The sequence below is a fragment of the Amblyomma americanum genome, chromosome 1 (assembly GCF_052857255.1).
Source record: "Amblyomma americanum isolate KBUSLIRL-KWMA chromosome 1, ASM5285725v1, whole genome shotgun sequence".
Lineage (NCBI taxonomy): Eukaryota > Metazoa > Arthropoda > Arachnida > Ixodida > Ixodidae > Amblyomma > Amblyomma americanum.
In genome coordinates this window covers 67,667,983-67,680,038 of record NC_135497.1, presented here as the reverse complement: position 1 = coordinate 67,680,038, position 12,056 = coordinate 67,667,983, and the positions used below count along the sequence as shown (strand labels likewise).

The window sequence follows — 12,056 nt, the reverse complement described above, 5'->3', positions numbered from 1 at the left end:
CCAGGAAGTAAAGTTTATACTTTGGGAGACCTTCCCAATGCCATAGATTTGGTCAACACCGATTATCTATTTATAGGCGGAGATTTCAATCTTCCGGAAATCGATTGGTCATTGGCTGTCGCCAGTTCTAGTGCCTTCAGCCAGTCTAGCAAAGAAATGTTGAAGATCTGTCGCCATTTTGACCTAGCGCAGCTAGTCGTGGAGCCTACAATAGCAGCTAATATTTTAGATTTGCTTTTCACTAATACGCCAGAGTTGGCACGGTCGACAGTAGTGTTACCGAGCATCGGTGACCACCAAGCTGTGGTGTGTGATATGAACCTCCAGTATGTAAAACCTACCAATGGTGTTACGCGGCGTATCTATAGCTATCAAAAAGCACGACTGAATGATATTTGATATATTTATTTTATTTTATTTATTTTGTTTCTTTCTAATGCAGAAAAAGGAGCAAGAGCAAAAAGCGAAACGCCTGACGATGGCTCTTGCCCCGCATACAGTTTGGCACAAACGTTAAACATAGCTGTAAAAAAGATTCACACCAATATCTTCTGAAGAAAAAAGAACGAGGAAAAATGTAAATAATCATGTAATGAAAAATAACTGTATACAACAAACAATAATTCGTACATGCCGACACAAAATTCTTGGTACAAAGATTACAAATATAACAAAATTCTGAACATGGTTGTTAAATGCTTAGAATCAACAAAATAGCAACATCATAATAACAAAACTACTGCAAGATAAAAAACAATATTGCACTCCTAAAAAACAAATATTAGGGACAGAAACGCGGCAGATCATGTGAGTTCTAAGTTATTTTCCAGCAGCAGAGCTATAAGCATGTTTTTGGAGACATTAGCACTCAGATCTGTTACTTCTTGTATTTTATTTATATTTTATATGTTGTCGTTCATAATTCGTTCTTATTTTTGGCGTCCGTAAAGTATCCTTATGGAGTGTGTATGTTGGAGCTGCATTGGATTTTTTTACACTGTAAAGCTTCGCTTTTTTATGTACAGAAGCAATTTGAAATAATAAATTTGATTGGCCTTTATCATTTTGTGTTTCAGGAAAAGCGGCATTGTCCGCAGTAGTTCCGGTGAGCCGTGATATTGCTCAAATATTCTTTACACTTTTTTAGCGGGAAAATAATTTTTTTGTAACTGTGACTTGTAGTGGTACCCCAGATCTAAGCACAGTAGGAAAGCTTGGAATAAAAGAGTGAGTAATAAAGTACAGTTCGTACCCATTGAGGAATGAGTGGACAAATCTTAAAGAGGGAGCCAATTGTTTTATTTAGGTCAGCTATGAGGCTGTTAGCATGAGATGTACACGATAAACGTTCTTCAAACTACACGCCTAAAAATGTTTGGGCCTTGACTTGAGCTCTTTCTTTGCCATCAAATAAAATTTCTAGGGGAGATTTCTTAGGCTTGTTTAGCAGTGCAAACAATATGTATTTCGTTTTCTCAATGTTCAAGCATTATTTATTTGTGTTTAACCAAGTAGACAGGTGGAACAAATAGTTATTGACAGCATGTTCAATATCCGGGAGTGAATGGCTAGAGAAAACTACCTTTGGGTCATATGCGTACATGATTAGTTTTGGGGTATTAGGAATAGAGCATTAATCATTTACGTATGTTATGAACAGCAAAGGCCTGAGAATAGATCCCTGTGGAACGCCTTTTTTTAACTGGCAGAACTGGAGATTAATATTTATTAAAACTGACAGATTGATAGCGGTATGACTGATAGTTTTTTATTAATTCTAGTGGTATTCGTCATGTATGTCGTCAGCTCTCGATTCCCAATTTAATGTATTCGAGACACAGACTGAATTTATGAATATGGAAGAGCTGTGGGAAATATCCAAAACCAGGTGATCGAGATCCGTGAACGTTATGTGCAATCATGGGTTATGACCGCGCGGCGAAGCAAAAGTAAGCCATGGTGCTCGCGAGGCGTGAAACGCACGGTCAGACAGATAGCGCACGTTAACGCTGCTTATAAGAAAAACTCCTCTTAGAAGCTTAACGAAAAGCTCAAGCAAATAATTGAAGATATGAAAGCAGCATTAAAAACACTAAAAGATAAATTCTTACACACGTTCCATCTGCGTTTACAAAAATAAGCAAAAGAGCTGTGGCAATTCTTCAAAATGAACAGTAAAGACGTGTTATCAATACCGGCCATCAATAACGACGCCTCTACCATACATGGTGACGTCGAAAAAGCAGAGTGCTTCACCTCATTTTTTAGTTCTGTGTACATTCCTCGTATTAAAAGGAACAACACCCTGTTACGATCCACTGCAGTAGTCGGTGAGCCCATGAACGATATTATAATCGACCCCCGAGGAATAGAGGCCGCTCTTAAAACGCTCAACTAAACTAAGGCAGCTGGGCCTGATGGTTTAATTGTCACCGGCTTTGACTTCTTTATGCCCACGTGAAGTATCCAGTTATCTGTACGTCATCTTCACAAGATCTTTACAAGAAACCTCCTTACCAGATGTCTGGAGACTTGCCAATGTTTTCCCTGAGCATAAACCAGGACCGCGAAGTAGTGTTTCAAATTACCGGCCTATTCCATTTACCAGCGTTGCATGCTAGATCCTTGAGCATGTTCTCTTCACTAATATTATGAGTCACATGAATGCGCACTCTCTTCGTAATCCCGAGCAGCATGGATTTCATAGTGTTTTTTCTGTACAACACAGTTGCTTGAATTGACCCATAATTTGGCAGGAGCTATGGATAGGGGTTTCTCGGTTAACTGTTTCTAGATTTTAAGAAGACGTTCGATGTTTCCTCTCACTCTTTATTCCTAGAGAAATTAGGAATGTATAATGTTAACAGTATGGTTGCGAACTGGATCAAGGAGTATCAATATTTAAGAACACAAAAAATGCTGCTTAACGGAAAAACATCCCGCGAAGTTGATGTGTCAACTGGCATGCCTCAAGGGTCAGTCATAGGTTCATAGGGCTTTTATTCCTCATCTACATAACTGACACCTGTTCTGGAATTTCATCTCAAATCAGATTATTTGCTGACGATTGTGTTTTAAAGAGTTATTCATAAGATCAACGACTGCAGTGTTCTACAGAGCGACCTCAACATATTAAGTCAATGGTGCACCAAGTGGCATATGTTTATCAACTTGAAAAGAAACGTTCATATGTGCTTTTCGAGGAAAAGAAGACCTCATGACATCAGTTACTCTATCAACTCAACCAAACTATTATCTGTTCACGAGCACAAGCATCTTGGTGTATATTTCACCCCTGTTCTTTCCTGGAGCCGACACATTGATCACATCACATGTAAAACATGCCGAGTTCTAGGTTTCTTGCGCAGAAATGCAAGGAAGTTACCACTTCAGGGAAGATATCATTGAACAAATCAAATGTGCTGTCTATTGTTGATTACGCCTGCGCTGTGTGGGATCCATGAGTGGCATGCGATGTAAACCGCTTAGAAAGAATCCAAAATATAACTATTCGTTTTGTTTTTTGTTTTGTTTTCAGATTATACTAGGAATTTCAGTGATTCAACAGGGAAAAAAAAGCCTTGGCTGGGCATCACTAAAGAAACGTAGGGAATATCTTTGACTGAAACTTTTTCACAACATAATTTACTCTCGCACAGCTATAGATCCACATAGGTATTTAAAGAAGCCTGATTACGTGTCATTGAGACTAGACCATGCAAATAAGATTAATAAATACACTGTAAAACTGAAGCTTTCAAAATGTCATTTTTTCCCAAAACTATAGGTGAATGAAACAAGCTTCCATCCCATATCGTGTCAATACTCTCAAGCGAGGTATTTTCAAAATCTGTATCCCTTTTGAAATAGAATACTAATATTTGTGTGTGTTGTTCGCGCGTGTGCGTCTGTTTTAAACCGTTCCTGTGAAATATATTCACGATGTATTGATGGAGTTGCCGATGTGCACGAGATGTTGCGTTATACCTGTGTTATTTTTCTTGCCTCTTTGTTCCCCCCTCCCCCCCGCTGTAATGCTAAATGAAGCGGCGGGTACTGTGATAAATAAATAAATAAAGCTCCGCCTTTAATAGCAGGATGTGACAGCAGTAGCATCGCCAAGCAATCCACGGAGCGGAACGCCATCGTCCTTCGGTGCGACCTCTTGCCCGGACAATTGAAGGAAAGGAAACATATCTTGGAGGACACCCTAACCGCGCCGTAATGCAAGAATAAGGAAAACTTTTTTTATGAAATGGAAAGAACGCCGGTCTCAGATATTTCGGTGGACACCCGAACCGGGCCGTAAGAGAAGGAAAGTGAAGGGAAAATTGGTTTTAAGGAAAGGAAATGGCCCCTGTCTCACAATTCTAGCTGGACACCCATACCGCGCCGTAAATTAAGGACAAATTGGAGGAGGCACTTAAACTCCGCCTTAAGGATATGACGCGATAGCGTTAATGGGTTAACGCTCGTACATGCGGAATTGGTCATTCGCTGGGACGATCACTGGGAAGTCGTTATACCACTCCTGGCACAGTGATGCAGTGTTTCAGAGATGCACCACTGCCCTGCGAAGGCACGTGCTGCCACCAGTGGGGCTTGTGCGACCCAGGTTGCTCTTCCCGAGCAACCTCTCACGACAAATTATTAATTTAACTGCCACCTGACACGGTGAGCACGTTGCTTACCATCCGGTATTTACGTATTTACAGGTTTTGATGTTGCCACAAGGTCGCGTGACTTAAGTGCGCCACCTGCCACTAGGTTGCTTTTGTAGGGACTTTTCGTAGATTTCTTCTGTGAGAAGCTACGCGACTTTAAATAGTCGCCAATGCCACCGACGCTGGACAATTCTTTTCAACATGGGGGTACAATGATGCTCTCGTGTTAAAAGCTAAAATTTCACAACAGCTGATGGCTTTCAGGTAATGCGTTCATGCCTCCCTGGCTTGTATATCTAGGCAGCTCTATTTTTGCAGAAGAGTTGCCTCTAGAACATTAGCATCTCGGCAAAGCGTCATTTCATTTGTAGAACATTGCATCAGTTGAGCCCTCTGAAAACGTTTTATGTTGACTTTGCATTACACTTTGATATTCAACAAAGGTTTAAATGCAGCATGAGTGCATACATATTCATATTTGGAAAACATAGTAGGCAAGAAATGATGCTCAGGAACAAACGATGCAAAATTTTACAAGAAATGTATTTCAAAACTAATAAATATATTGCAGTGAGAGGGTAATCTCCGATTGTCAACTACCACCTTACACCTTTTAAATAAAACTGCAAACCTTGAAAACGACTTAACTACAACCAGGCCTTAGGATGCCACAGCCTTGGAAATTGGTTCTGCGTGCAGTTTAAAGTTTGTTTCTTTGTATTCAACAAATAAAAAGGCCTCTTAATTTGTACCTTTTTCATATAACACGAAAATTCTACAGAAACACTTGAAGAAAATGGGAGGAATAAAGCGGAATAAAGCAAACGCTTTGTAATCCTGCACCGCAGACATTATGCATGTCATATATCATATGAAAAATGAGGAATTTTGGTGCATGAGAAAATCAACATTCTAAACAACTCAAATTTTCGTTTAAATCTTTGCAACTCTTGCATAGTTGCACCAAAATATGAAAAGCTTAGCACAAATCCCAAGGACTCCATAATTAATCCATGCTGAAAATTGCACTGTAATTGGACAGGCAGCTCAACATTTCATTTCTAATCTCCCTTGGTCCCACATGTTAGTCCTAAACAGTAATCTCTCAACCTTATAAAGAAGTTATTACTCCTTAGCATCTACCCAAGCACAGCATACAGCTACAAAGGAACTCTATATAGCTTTAACAGAAACTTCATAGTTAAAGAACAATTCAGCCTAGTCTGGCACGTCCGTGAAGTCTTAGGTCTGGAAAGTCTTGACCTCGGACCTGGACAAAATGTTCTTTAACTACGAAGTTTCTGTGAACGCTGTATAGCTTTCCTTTGTAACCATATGGCAGCGCATGAATGGATACTAATGGGTAATTACTCCTTTATTACAAATCTACTCCACCTTGGGGGATTCGCTAAAACATTGGACTCTTCAACTGATGCTTCGAACCAAACTTATGAAACATAATTTGAGCTGTTGTAAACAACAGCTAAATTGAGAATTATACTGTCAGAAGAGGGCTAAAATGATTAAATATCAAGAATTCTTACAACATAAGAGTGCATTTTTGTAACAGAGAATGCCAACATAATAATCATTTCAATTAAATAAATGGAAAAATGGTAAAATGGTGACTGCCAACTGAAGTGTGTTTTCAATGCAGTAAGTATGGTTTTAAACATGAATTTTGCACAGAGAGAACAAAACATTACCACCAACATCCCAAACAAGCTTTTCCTAACGAAGAAAATTTTAGTCCAGAAGAAAACATTTATGACACCAGGCTGTTACAGAAGAGTATGTACTCCCGACGCATCCACTGTCACTGGGCTTCAGCTAGCAGGTGCTCAGACAAGAAGGTATCTCTCCAAGACGAATGCTCCCCGTGCAAGTCTCCACGCACCTGCCCCATCATGCACATCCCTCCAGAGGCTAGGGGCTTCGCAAATCACTCACCGAGGTAAGGAAGCTGCACAGAGTCACGCAAGGACGTGTGTACTTGACTGTGATGGAAGTGAGGTCGTAGCGGAACCAGATGGCAGGCATGATGCGACCCGTGTGCGAGATGGACACGAAGCTCTGAACACAGAGAGAGAAGAGAGTGTGAGTTACTGGCAAGAAGAGATAAAGGCAGACCTCGAGTGCATACCTTGTAGGCATATGTGTACTGGTAGGATTCTATCCGTCCGGCTCGAGACTTTTCATACACTGTGGGAACAATCTTCATGACATAGTCATGGGACTCAATTTCTTTAGCAGGGAGAGAAGTATGCGCAACGCTGAAGGGCAAGAAAACTGTTCAACGGAAGACTTGCAATCACGCAGCTCAAGGTGCGACCAGTTGACAAGCCGCTGCATCCTTCGTCGGAAGTTGCTCACCATTGGCTACAGACTTGTTCATTTCATCCAGGGAGATGAAGCTGCTCTTCACCTCATCAGTCTAATAAATGCAACAAGAACATATGAAAACAGACGGCACCACATGGAGATGCAGAAAGGCAAAAGATAAGGCTAAATTCTCACAATTTTGACACCAAATGTAAGGTCATGAATTATGTGAGTCCTATCAATCTTTTCTGGCTGCTTAGGAGCTGCATGAGTGGACAGATGAAATTTTTCTGGTACCAGAGAATTGTGACATTGTAACTTTTTCAGGATGGAAAATATCTAAGAGCATAAGCATGCACATAAGCCTTTGGCACTAACCAGCTATGGTTCTTAATATTTCATAATCTGGGATTATTCTCTATTTTCATTTTTGCTCACTAAACAATAAGCAAGGCACTTTTTGAGAATGAGCAATGAATAAATATCACTACAATATAAAATCTGCCTTTTTTAGTTTTCTATCGGAGCTTCTAAGAGTTGGAAAAAGAGTTAAGAGAGTGAGAGCTAGCAAAAACCGATGTTTTCCCGCCCCTTGTGTATGAAGAACTTTCCCTCAAACCGACAGCCGGAGCCAACACGTGTCTTCAACAAAGCCAGCTTCGTCACGTCCCATGTCATCCTGAATGTCGAGGCCCACAACTGCAAGCATGTTTTAATCGAAGTTATTTTCGTGCTCATCAAATGCGCAGGCGACGCACGTACCGCTGAAGTCGAGCTTGAGGAGCGTGATATTGATGGACACGGGGATCTTTTCTGTACTGCTTGGATTGTCTACATACAGCTCACTGACCCTGAAAGTGTACACCTGTATGATTGGCATGCACCAATATCTGGCCGAAGCGCAATCGGCGGCAGAACTTACAGCTCAGGCGACATGTACGAGATGAATTCGGACAGGAAGAGGATGTAGATGAAGAAGCAACTTAGGGTGGATATCACAGCGCCAGTTACTGTGGGCTGGGTGAGGTCTTTTGGAATCTTGCGGTAGATATCAAACCTGCACCCAGCATGTCAATACCATAAAGTAAATGTGAGAAGTAGTAACGCCTACAGGGATACCGGTTGCAATCGCTAAATGTCGGCGCGGACTGCGCCACTATGCTTGAAAGGCGCCGGCATATTATGCGCCCCGCCGCCAGCCTTTTTGCCAGCGCACTTGGCGACAGGTGTGAAAATATGCGGTCCTGTGTTGCTAAAGAGTGCATATGCGTACACGTAAGCAGCTTGGCGGATGCCCCCTCAAGGAGGCCGCAGCCGCCACGTCCCACTTGCTGGGAACAAATGCGCTACAAGCGACACAAAAAGGACACATACACACGGCACAAGCGGTGTGTATGTGTCCTTTTTGTGTCGCTTGTAGCGCATTTGTTCCCAGTATGATCAACCAACTAGCCCCTGTAATAGCTTTGCTGGTCCAGCTTGTGCCAGCGCAGCACTTTTATTGACCGCGGAATGGAATGCAATGGTGGTGTGATCGGCGCTGTATTAAACAAGGAGAGTGGGGAGCTCTCGATCACGCAAGCACGGCGCCCGGAGTGTTACGGTCATTTAAAGCATTGTTTTGGTCAAGTGGGCAAAATGCGGCATAGTATCATTGATATAAGGATAAGAGGAATGTAATTAGTGTTCGGATACATACGTTCTGGCATCGAATGCCATGTTTAAAGAGGTGTAAAAAACAAACGTGGCCGGCTAGCATTGACGACTCGATAGATATGCCGGTACCACCGGTACCACATTCAACGCGGACAGCAGGCCACGCCACGGGCACTGTCAGCGGCAGCACACGGAGTCACGGAGGCACGGCGAGAGCGACTCCCGCCGGTGCTGCCACTGGCGGCCTCCCACCCTCGTGCCGGAGGCTGATTGGCTGCTGGCACTATGCGCGACCGCCGGATGCGCGCGGCGTCGGTCGTACCAAACGTACGCGATAACGACCGTTACGACTGCTCTCAAGTCTGCGGAAGTGCTAAACCTACTTCCTGCACGTTTTGGAGCGCGGTAATCGCACCAGCACAGCGGGCATATGCCGCCTACGGTCTTTAGAGAGGCGCTACGAGCACGTCACACGGGCCACTTTCGGTTTAAGGCTTCCATTTAGTTTTCAGGTTATTGTTCGCTTTTGACTTCGTAACAAACAAATAAGTTTTTTGGGAAGCGAAAGGGCGCAATAGCTGTCTCACTTCTCGGTGAACGCGTCAACAGCGCCGTGAGAAAGGGGTATAAAGGATGGAGTGAACACAGAAATAAATAAAGGGTGCCGAAGTGCGGGTCCGGAATAATTTTGATCACCATAAGGATCATTCCAACATAAAAGTGTGGTATCTGTTCATAACAGCTTAGCGCCGGCAGGGAAGGGATGGTAGGAATTAAAGAAGGAAGAGAGAAAGAGGCGCCGGAATGGAGCGATCCGGGCGAGGCGTCGCGCCGAACGACGGAAGAGTTGCGTGGACTCCTCGGCAGCGCTGCAACACGCTCTCGCGTTCCACACCTAACGGCGAAGCTTACCCGTCCTCCAATTTTTCCTTTCTTCAAAACCAATTTTCAATTTTCCTTTCGACCCGCCGCGGTGGCTCAGTGGTTAGGGCGCTCGACTACTGATCCGCAGTTCTCGGGCTCGAACCCGGCCGCGGCTGCTGCGTTTTTATGGAGGAAAAACGCAAAGGCGCCCGAGTGCTGTATGATGTCAGTGCACGTTAAAGATCCCCAGGTGGTCGAAATTATTCCGGAGCCCTCCACTACGGCACCTCTTTCTTCCTTTTTCCCTTCCCTTACAGCGCGATTTAGGTTTCCAACGATGAGACGGATACTGCGCCATTTTCTTTCCCTCCCAAAAATCAATGATCTTCAGATACAGTGCGGTCTCCCTCCTGCAAGTGGGGGAGTGCCGTCCGGCTAGTGACGCGGCGGTTTCTGTTTACAGGGAAGCCAGGACCTCGCGGTGGCGAAGCAGAAAGTTGGGTGAGTTGCACAACGTTCATGATGACAAAATAGCGCAAAAGCAACACGAGTGAAGGGAAGGGAACGCCGCAGACGAGCGCAGATAGCGCTTGTCTGCGTCGTTCCCTTTCCGTCCCTGACGAACCTCGCGGCGGGATCCCCGAAGCCAGCCTCTGTAACTCAAAAGATCTCCTCGAGAAGATAGGCGAGCCGCACGGATTTAACGGCCGTCGCAGGGCGCCTAGGCCGGGGTGGTTAGTAGGTCCGAGCGCGAAAGCCTCGATGTTGTGGAGGACCGGCAACAAAGCCCGAGTCATTTCATCATCGTGTGTTCCATGTGTCTTGCTTCCTTGTGTCCTCGTCCCTCAGTCGGCAGTACGCTTCTGTCAGAACTACGCAATCCGTAGAAAAAGAAACGGCACGATTGACGAGCTAACGTATCCTTGATTCTGTGACACGTTGCACTAAAGGTTGTCAATCGCGAACATCAAAGCGCAGGGAGCACTACCACGAAGATGCGAATGCGAACGAGCCGGAAGATTGTTATCTTTGTTAAACGATCGCGACTTTAGTGCATGAGCTAGTCCTGAGGAACTCCGACTTAGCCGTTGACCTCAACATTTTATACTAGTGTTCTGAACAAGAGAATAGGACTAGACAGCTATCGGCAATGATGATTAGGCTCTCACAATTGAAGGCCGTCAATATTAAAGGTGGGCCCAGATTTTAAATTTTCTTAATAGACAGTATGTTTTGAAATCATCACCATTGTCAGCCTGTCTGACTACGCCCACTGCAGGGCAAAGGCCTCACCCACGTCTCTCCATTAACCCAGCTGCCTTTTGCCAGCTACGGGCACCGTATCGCCGCAAACTTCTAAATCTCATCCGCTCGCCCAACTTTTTGCCGCGTCCTGCTACGCTTGCCTTCTCTTGGAATCTACTCCGTTACCATTAAAAACCAGCGGTTATCTTGCCTTCGCATTACATGCCCTGCCCAAGCCCATTTCTTCCTCTTGATTTCGACTAGGATGTCATTAACCCGTGTTTGATCCCTGAGGCACTCTGACCTCTTCCTGTCCCTTAACATTACGCCTATCATTTTTTTCTGTTTTGATAATACGTCGCTGAAGCTTGGTCCTAGGCTCATGCGAGTCTCTAAGCGTGAAGGAGGTTTCAATTGACAGAAAATCCGTGACCTGAAAACGCGCATCTGCAGCGTATACGCCTAGCTCGTCTTTTCTTTTGGCCACCGAAGTTACTCTTTACATGCGTTTGCTTTTGCGTGGGCATATATGCCTTTGCAGCCCTTAAAATGCTTGCTCAAGCTCAAGGTGCATCAACTTTCAGCCTGCATTATGTTTTTCTTGCTTCATTTTTCAGATTTCTCAGAGCTAGAGAAAAAAGTGGCCATAACTATATGCTGACACCTTAGTGCTACGTACATTGTGTATCGAGTGGTGCATACATATGCGCCTGCTGTTTGCATTCAATCAAATATAAAGAGCACAGCTAGTAAATAAGACTTCTGTATGGCGCTGCTAATTGCTGCTATATGTGCAGGATCGGGCAACTTTTTGAATTCATATTTTCTTTGCTTCTAAAATGCTAGGACATATCATGTAACTTGAAAAAAAAACCAGTCACAAAAGACAAGAGACAATAGAAGGAGTGTACACGCCTCCCTGGGGTTTGATGACGGTGCCAACTTGCCTCGCCATTGCAATGAATGTAGGTGTTATCCACTGTTCAGCAACGTAATGATTCTTGGTAGAGGCAAGGGTACGCAAGAGCGAGAAATATTCGAGGCATACCATATCAGTTTGTCAGGCCAAGATTGCATTAGCACAACTTCGGTGCACTTACTCGAGAAGGAATTTGCTTTTTTAGGCCGGTCACGGTAGTGGTCTATCTTGTGTGCCCTATGCGCTCTGAGTTGTGATACGGCTGTTGGGCATGGTCTGCTGACTTTGCTGGGACTATGTTCTGTCTAATACATCTCAGGTGACAGTCCAGTCGTTGTAGCGTGTACACTCCTTCTCTTGTCCCTAGTCTTTTGTGACTGTTTTTT

At 43.9% G+C, this 12,056-nt stretch overlaps 1 pseudogene across 1 annotated transcript; it reads right to left on the bottom strand.

Moving 5' to 3' along the window:
- Positions 1-6,480: 6,480 nt before the first annotated feature.
- On the bottom strand, positions 6,481-8,054 carry LOC144101880 (endoplasmic reticulum-Golgi intermediate compartment protein 1-like; annotated as a pseudogene). Its single transcript, XR_013308096.1, has 8 exons — positions 7,909-8,054; positions 7,749-7,837; positions 7,579-7,685; positions 7,182-7,284; positions 7,038-7,098; positions 6,808-6,908; positions 6,615-6,737; positions 6,481-6,561 (listed from the first exon to the last, which is right to left on the bottom strand). The product of XR_013308096.1 is annotated as an endoplasmic reticulum-Golgi intermediate compartment protein 1-like (transcript).
- Positions 8,055-12,056: the final 4,002 nt, after the last annotated feature.